Source organism: Natrix helvetica (assembly GCF_964273705.1).
Source record: "Natrix helvetica genome assembly, chromosome: Z".
Classification (NCBI taxonomy): domain Eukaryota; kingdom Metazoa; phylum Chordata; class Lepidosauria; order Squamata; family Natricidae; genus Natrix; species Natrix helvetica.
The window spans coordinates 17645071-17654467 of NC_138554.1; the positions used below are offsets into that span (position 1 = coordinate 17645071).

The window sequence follows — 9397 nt, forward strand, 5'->3', positions numbered from 1 at the left end:
CACAAGCCTTTATGGAAAAAAATAAAGCACTCCTAGATAAACCAGATGATCTTGCACCAGACATACAGGACACGAGAGGGGCCAGAGCTCTGCCAGCGGGGGGAGAAGGGGCAATACCAAGAAAACTCAGATCACAGAAATGAGCAAGAAAATCTGCTTGATATAAAGTGATTGAAATTATTACCTGAATTTATATGCTGACTAAATATTGCTATGTTGTATTGAATTGTGTCTAAATGTATACTATGAGTATGGGGGGAGGGAACACCTGCCGCACATTGCAACTGCCAAAATTTGTAACCTTTTCCATTACCCCTTTCCTTTTTATTCCCTAAAAATCAATAATTTTTTTTAAAAAAGAAATAATCTTCCAATCATGACTCACAGGATAAAGTGTTTGTTCAACTCTTGAAAGAAAACATTTTTCTGATCATTGAATAATAAAGAGAAACTAGGTGTCTTTTGAACCTTGTAATATCAAGGATTCTCACACACACACACGCCCATGCATAGTACAATTTCCATTTCTGTTTATCCACAGTAAATTTCCAAATCATTGATTTTTATTCTATTGGGGGTTGGGAGTGGGGAGGGATCTACAAAACAGAACCTGCCAGAATTAATACAAAAATGAATCTATGTGGATGGGTTTAGAATATGAGAATATGCTCTAAACACTTTCATTCTTGAAACACATATCAATATATTAATGCCAATGTATTATCAATAATGCCGATCTCTGTCTTATGTTATGGTTTAGTGATAAAGTGACAGACCTGGTGGCTCAGTGGCTAAGACACTGAGCTTGTTGATCAGAAAGTTCGGCAGTTTGGTGGTTCGAAACCCCAATACCGTGTAACGGAGTGAGCTCCTGTTATTTGTCCCAGCTTCTGCCAACCTAGCAGTTCAAAAGCATGTAAAAATGCAAGTAGAAAAATAGGGACCACCTTTGGTGGGAAGGTAATAGCATTCTGTGTGCCTTTGGCATTTAGTCATGACGGCCACATGACCACAGAACGTCTTTGGACAGCGCTGGCTCTTCGGTTTTGAAATGGAGATGAGCACTGCTCCCTAGAGTTGGGAATGACTAGCACATATGTGTGAGGAGAATCTTTACGTTTACCTAGTGATAATGTGAAAGTTTATATCCATGTTTCTCAGTCTTGGGAGGTTGAAGATGTATAGATTTCAACTCCCAGTGTCAAGCCTCCCGTTTGTATATGTACATGCTGTCATTGTTCTGTAATATGTACTGAGCTCCATCCAGAGACAAACCTTTCATTATTTAGAAAGTAGGTTTTAGTAGTGTTTTGACTCTACCGAGTACCCATCATTCCTCATTTTGGGGGAAATGGGTGAATCCTGAGAAGCCAGACTCCATTTTATAACATTCTGAGGAAACAGAAGCACCTGGGAGAATCCAGCCTAATCCATGACACGTGTTTATCAGAGGGCAAAATCCATGTTCCATGTGCATAACACCACCGGTGAGACTTGAACTTTGATCTGTATTTGGTAATTGTTATGCTCACCAGAACTCAACACTGTTTGTTTTGCATTTGGATTCTTACTGTACGTATTTCTATTTTTCCCAGTTTAAACTCATCCTGTTCCTTTAATAAAGCGCCAAGATCTATGTACATAGTCTGGTTTATTGAAAGAAAGGGGAGTTTAGCTGCCTGTTCAATCTACACAAACCTGTAGTGAAGAACAGAACACCCAGAGTTTCCCAGCCAGTATGGAAAAGAGGTTGCGTATTCAGGTTTCAGCTTTTTTCAACCTTGGCTTCACTAAATCAAAGAAAAGGGAGTAGATGCATGGAGTGCCAAGCTAATTGCACTCAAATGGGACCTCCTATGTGAACCCAACTGCAGACAGATCCAACAAACCTAAATGAGATAAAACAAATTACAGATAGAACAGATTAACAGGGTTGGAAAGGACCTTGTAGGTTAGCGATGGCGAACCTTTTTTGGCTCGCCTGCCATAAGTGGGGGGAGCGCAGAGGGGTCGTGCGTGGGTGTGCCGCACCTATAATACAATGTGTGACACCCCCAGCATGCATGCGTGCATGACAGGCACTCCCCCCATTTTTTGCATGCTTTTTTCGCCCTCCCCAGGCTTATAGGAGCCTGGGGAGAGTGAAAACAACCTCCCCTGCCCCTCTGGAGGCTTCAGGAGCTTCCCTGAAGTCTTCGGAGTGCAACCCCCCCCCCCCTGGCCCTATGGGCAAACTGGAAGTTCGGGAATGGAGTTCCTGTTTGCTTGCAGGGCTGATTTAAACCCTCCGGAGCCTTCAGGAGGCTTACTTGAAGGCTCCGGAGGACTAGAACAGCCCCACAAGCAAACCGGAAGTCTCATAGAGCCATTTTTAGTCCTCCGGAGCCTTCAGGGACCTTCAGGAGGCTTCCCTGAAGGCTCCGGAGGACTAAAAACAGTCCTACGAGCAAACCAGAAGTGACTCCGGTTTGTCCGTTGGGTCGTTTTCGTTCTCCAGAGCCTAAATGGCATTTAAAAAGGCTGAACTAAAAATGGCTTTAAAAAAGGCTGACAGAGCAATGCCTCACATCCCTGACAAATGGCTGCGCGTGCCACCTGTGGCACATGTGCCATAGGTGCGCCATCCTGATTGTAAGTCATCTAGTCCAAGCAACCACCGACCTAAGCAGGATGTGGCAGCCCAATCACTTCTTGAAAGCCTCCAGTGATGAGGCTGCTACAACTTCCTAAGGCAACTTCTGTTCCATTGGTTGATTGCTCGCACTGTTAGAAAATTTCTCCTTATTTTTAGGTTGAATCTCTGATCAGTGTCTATTCATTATTCCTTGTCTGGCCTTTGGGTCCTTTGGAAAATAGGTTGACCCCACTCCTTTTTGTGGCAGCCCCTCAAATATTGGAACAATATTATCAAGTCTCCCCTGATCCTTCTCTTTTTTGGACTAGCCATACCTAGTTCTTGTAACCATTCTTCATATGTTTTAGTCTCCAGTCCCCTAATCATCCTGGTTGCTCTTCTCTGCACTTTTTCTACAGTGTTTTTCTGACTTTTTCTGACCAGTTGCTGAGTGGGCATGGCCATGGTAGGTGTAGCCATGGTGGGCGTGCTCTAGTCAGCCTCCTGCACCATGGTGGGGCCCCCGTTTTCAATTTTCCCAGGCTCCGGAAGCTTTCCTTGAGTCACGGGGAGGGTGAAAACCTCCTCTCCCGGGCTCTGGAGGCCCTCCAAAGGCTAGAAATGGGGCCTTTTCCAGCCTGTTTTTTGGCCTTCTGGAACTTCTGGGAGACCAGTTTTTCCCCTTCCCCAAGCCTCTGCACGGGCCCTGCACTTACCTCGCATCCAAAATGAGATGCGTGGAGACTCCTGGGAGGGGAGGGGTGGGTGGGGCCAGCCAGGGGTGGGATTTGGAGGTTCTCCAAACCAGCCATAACGTTAGCTATGGGTTCTCTGGGAGAACTCATAATAGCCCACTCCTGATCACCCCTACTTCTTTTTGCTGAATAGAATGGAAAGAAAAGTCTTAGGGAGCACTTTGATCTCTAATCACCACAGCAATACTCTATTTTGAGAAGAAAGCCGTTTATTATGCAAACGTGCAGCCAGATCTATACCTCCACTACCAGTAAGATAAACAATTAGCACCAGATTAATTCTGAGAAGGTGAGAGCCCAAGAAGAAAGGACAGCTATGTTCCTAACTATGCACCTTATAGAGAAGGAGGAAGGAAGGAGGCCAGGCAAATTGAAAGCCCAAATTCACTGGTTTCAAAACTGCATTTCCAGATCTATTTAAAGGTAATTTTTGTTAAAATACATTTCCCTTTCAAAAGCATGTTTGATATAATTGAAATGAAGAGGTGAAGCAAAGCTGAGCTGACTTCTTGGTCCAAATTTCCATGGTCTTCTTTCAGGAGATGAGAGCCGAGTTTTACTTTGCAGATTTATTTATTTTTATTTTCCAGGATTTATAGACCGCCCCCTCTCCCCGAAGGGACTCGGGGCGGTGTACAGGCGTCTCATTAAAACAAATACAAAAGATAAATATCCTATCCCCTTAAAAACGAATTAAACCTGATACAGCTGTACAGATTGACTGTAGTGAACAGGATAATATTGTTCACAGGTAATAACAATGTGTTTAGACACGCTGCTTCCTTGATAGTTGCAGTTAATAGGAGCACGGCCACCAGTATAAATGCACTCAACCAATTTGAAATAAGCCTTGCTGCCAACAGAAGTTGAGTCCCAGATGCCTCGGCAGATTTGTTGGATTACATTGGCAGATTCAAAAATAAAAGTGTTGAAGGGTTTGCAAAAATATTTGGTCAAGCCCCGATATCGCATCATGTTTTCACAATATGTGTTGATTGTGGCAGGTGGGTACTGGCTGCGGCTGTCAATGTGCTTATTCTGGAATGCAGCCCAGTTTTGCCCTTGGCTGGGCATGACCAGCAGAGCCCCCAAAAGAAAGGCCAAAGAGGCCACCAGCAAACAGGAGATCTTGGAGGCCAGCATGGTGGGAGACTCCAGGAATCTGTAGAGATCAGAAGCAGAAGAGAAGTGAAAGTCCCCAACCTGTGGGCCATGGGCCACTACTGATCTGTGGCCTATACGCAACCGGGCTGTGTGAGTGACTGGATGGTGTGTGGGCGTGAACTCTCAGCCCAACTCCTGTGAGCAACTGGTGCTTGTGCATTCACGTGCACCTGCCCCTCCCACAAAACCATCCCCTCTTTTCCCCCTCCCTCCCCACTTTGGGCCGCCAACCTGGAAAGGTTGGGGAATTCTGTTCTAAGTGATCTTCTGACTTCCTCATCCAACATTAAAACTTCCCAGGTTGTGACTAGATATGCAGTTGAGCTGTGGGCCCTTGTGGTTTGTGCCAGTGGTGAAATTCAATTTTTTTTTTTACTACTGGTTCTGTGGGCATGGCTTGGTGGGCGTGGCAGGGGAAGGATACTGCAAAATCTCCATTCCCTCCCCACTCCTGGGGGAAAGATATTACAAAATCCACATTCCCTCCCCACTACGAGGGCCAGCCAGAGGTGGCATTTGCTGGTTCTCCGAACTACTCAAAATTTCCGCTACCGATTCTCCAGAACCTGTCAGAACCTGCTGAATTTTACCCCTGGTTTGTACACTGGGTGGTCTCCTTACCTAGTACCAAACGGAAAGTTTGTGTGTATTCATGTAGTCTCAATGTAGGACCAAAATTTATGTGACTAAGTGAGAAATTTGTTAAGCGAATTTTGCCCCAATTTACGCCTTTCCCAACCACATTTGTTTAAAAATAAAGCATAGATAGATATAGCTGATGATCTTACACCCGACATACAAGACACGGGAGGGGCCGGAGCCCTGCTGCCGGGGGGAGAAGGGGCAATACAAAGAAAACTCAGATCACAAAAATGAATAAGGAAATCGGCTTTATACAAATTGATTGAAACTTTTATATGAATATATATGCTGACAAATTACCACTATGTAATATTGAATCATTTGTTTAAATGAATACTATGAGTACGGGGGGAGGGGATACCCTTCACACATTGTAACTGTCAAAATTTGTAACCCTCTCCAATACCCTTTTCCTTATTATTTTTTTAAAAAAACCAATAAAACTTTGTTTAAAAAAAAAGTGTGAAAAATTGTCATAAGTCATTTTTTGTGGCGTCGTAACTTTGAATAGCCACTAAATGAACTGTTGTAAGTCAAGGACTATCTGTGTTGGTATGCATGTATATCTCTATATACACATAGTCCTTGATTTACAACCGCAAATGAGGCCACAATTTTTGTTGCCAAGCAAGGAAGTTGTTAACTGAGTTTTGCCCCATTTTATGACCTTTTTTCACTGCAGTTGTTAAATGAATCCTGCAGTCATTAAGTGAATCTGGGACTCGGGAGGCAGAGAATAGATGGGGGCGGGGCCAGTCAGAGGTGGTATTTACCAGTTCTCCGAACTACTCAAAATTTCCGCTACTGGTTCTCCAGAACTGGTCAGAACCTGCTGAATACCACCTCTGGTCTAGGCAAATGTTGTGTGAGGGAGAGGAAAGAGGGTATTCAGGTTACACTCTGAGCCAAATCTAGTCTGTATACAAAGAAAGATTTCTGCTTATTAAGAGAATCGACAGGTACATCAATATGCAGTAATTCTGTATCACTACTGCCAGCGAGATTCACGTTAACTCCATGAGTAATTCTGAAAGGTTTGGGAGGATAGGAAAAAGATGCTGGCTGTTTTGCAAACTCCAGAATGTATAGAGAGAAAAGGAAGAAGGGCCTGAAATTGGAATGCCAAAGCTCTTGGCTTCAAAACCAAAAATCCAGGTCAATTTAAAGACATAATTTTTGTTTAAAAAAAGTTTGGCTTCAGGTGTACTGGAGGTATAGTTTCAAGCAAATGGATGATGCAAAATAGAAAAAAAACTTCTATTTCCCAGTTCCCACATGCTGGAAAATTGGAAATGAGTTTTGTTTCAAAATGAACTGTGGGACTAAAGGTTACGCATACCTGTGAAGGAGTATATGAAGCAATATGAACTAATATTGGCTATTTGCTTTTATGACGAATTGCTCATGTTACTATATAATTGTTACTGATTAAACCAATATTTGTTGTTTGCTTCTGATATGATATACTGCTAGAAATCATTTATTAAGACTTAAGCTTTGTTATTGGCTTCTGCTTATATTATTGTATGCTGTCAGAAATTCGTTGTTTTCTAGCCTAGCAAATTGTAACCTTAACACTGGATGGCATTACTACATATGTTATCTCGCTGCTGTGTCTCACTTCTATTCTTGGCTTCAAAGCTAGGCACATTCTTGAAAACATAGAAGAAATTGTTTCATGGGAATATCAGGCTCCATAGATTAAAGAACCAAACTAGGGAGTTTTCCTGGCTCATAAATCTTTAAAGCATTCTGCCAAAAAACAATTTGGCAAAGGGGGGCTGCCACCCCCTACACAAGGCTATAGGAATACTCCATAGATAAAGTAGACAGAGACAGGAGCTTGAACAAAACATCGCTTTAAAGAACAGTTGTTAACGAATCTTTGTCTCTGATTGGATAAACTTTGTTTCTATCTGCCTGAAATGTATATAATACTCTGAGCCATTTTTGCAGGAGGTGGCTATTCCTTACATGCATTGTTTGTATGTTTTGGATATAATTTTGTCACCCAGCTCTTGCCATAAATAAAAGCTGATATTTTTTGCAAGCCTCGTCTTAAGTCTCACTCACTTTGGCATTTCAGTGGCTCGGGGAAACTTCTGGAATCTTACACCTGTTTGGTTAGTTGTGTGCCATAGTAAGGGCAGGAATAAGAAGGACTGCCACCATTATAGATACAGTCAATCAAATATTTTGGTTACCGTCTCCTTCACTGACATTTCTTAGAAAATGGCAAGAAACCCCATTTGTCTTGCATACAGTAATCAGTATATCCACGGATGAAACCTCAGAGCTTTATCTATTGTTGAAAGGCTAAAACGTCTGAATTTCCCCTTCAAATATCCAGCAAGATCATTAGATGTACGGTTACAGGAAGTTTTGGTGTCACTCCAACTATAACTTCAGTTCTTGGAATTTAAGAGAAGAGAGTAAATGCATAGAATGCAGAAACCATTGCTCTCAATAAGTCTTCCCGCTCGGACTCATGTCCATAGAAAGGCAAAATGAGATACTACAGGCTATCCCCAAACTGAAAGTAAATTATCTAATCCTATCCAGATTTCAATAGTATTTTCCACTGAAGCACAAAAACCCAGACATTACAAATAGATTCAACTCTTTTTTCCCTCCAAGATTTAAACAGATTCTTATAGGAGATTCATCTTTTTTTCAGTTTTTTAGTTTTGAGAGTATCCTGCAAAGTTTCAGGGCAATTGATGTTGTGCAAAATGTAGCAGCTGAGGATGAGTATCTGGGCATTGGGCTTCATCCATTTTGGGACTGGAACAACTACAAGATTTTCAACTATTAGATTTTCATGCTAATAGTGCAGATTCCTTTCTTTGGAGTTACAGAGTCTAGTGTGTACTTTCTGGAAAGCCTCCCTGTAGAAAAGACAGCCGGACAATGATTGGGATGTGACTGAGAGATTGGACAACCATTTGTCTGAAATGATATAGGGCCGTGATGGCGAAACAAGGCGCGCGCTGGCCAGCTGACTTCAGCCTACTTTTGAAGCCATTTTTCATCCTCCAGAGGCTTCAAGGAAACCTCTGGAGTATGAAAAACGCCCTAAGGGGAAACCGGAAGTTTGGGAATGGACTTCCAGTTTGCTTGTAGGGCCGGTTTTAGTCCTCTGGAGCCTTCAGGGGTCTTCAGGAGGCTTCCCTGAAGGCTCCGGAGGACAAAAAACGGCCCTACGAGCAAACCGGAAGTCCGTTCCTGAACTTCCGGTTTGCCCATCCTGAAACTTCCGGAGGGCTTCCGGCGGGGGCAGGGGAGGCTGTTTTCACCCTCCCCAGGCTCCTATAAAGCCTCTGGTAAAAAAAAAGCATGCTAAAAACGGTGGGGTGTGCTGGTCATGCACATAGCATTATGGTTATGGCATGCCCACGCACGACCCCCCCTGCCCCTGCTTTTGGCACGTGAGCCAAAAAAGGTTTGCCATCAGTGATATAGGGTTTCCTGCTTGAGCAGGGGGTTGGACTAGAAGACCTCTAAAGGTTCCTTCCAACTCTGTTATTCGGTTAATAAAGCCTCCCTCCCTTTCCCCTGTTGATCAATGATCCCTAGCATAAGAAGCCCTTCTGTGGACGTAAATGCAGACACGTAAGAGATGGTAAGGATGGAAAACAGATGCACATAGACAAAAGACATTAAACATTGGAAGGATGTCCCTCCTGGGTAACACAGGTTCAGAGAGTGTTCCGTATGGAAAGCAGCCTCAGAACAGTGCAGGTCAAAGTGGATTCAAACTTACCCTCCTGGTGAAAAAAGTGGTCAACGTGTAGAACCCTTCCTTGGAATTGAAATGAAAGTTTGGATTTCTTCTGATCACTTTTCTTTGGAGAGCTCCTATTTATACCCTTAGGGCTATGTTTCATTTCAAAATACAAGCCTTGGAATGAAGCCTCTGGAGCTTTTATCACTGTGTATGAGGAAATAGACTTTTATGAAGGCATGTCCAGGTGCTTATAACTTGTAACTGATCTTCCCCTTTCTCCATGGACTTTGGCTTCTTTGTGGGATGTCTCCTTTCTCTTCTTCTCTCTAGAAGGATAAACTGATCTCCCAAGGAGAAGGTGGGTCTGACTGGAAACGAATGGAGAAATTGTATTCCAAAAATCTACATCTTCTTTGTGGCTGAGAACTGTGCGTGCTATATAGACCACTTTCTAAATAGCTGAGTAGTCTGGTCTCAAAAGTAGTGGAGACCAGA

General features: G+C 43.1%; 1 long non-coding RNA gene across 1 annotated transcript; it reads right to left on the minus strand.

The window, feature by feature from the left end:
* Positions 1-3560: 3560 nt before the first annotated feature.
* On the minus strand, positions 3561-9078 carry LOC309401954. The gene is made up of 3 exons (XR_014176820.1): positions 8939-9078; positions 4069-4531; positions 3561-3756 (listed from the first exon to the last, which is right to left on the minus strand). It is a non-coding gene; the product is annotated as an uncharacterized lncRNA (long non-coding RNA).
* Between the last annotated feature and the right edge of the window lie 319 nt (positions 9079-9397).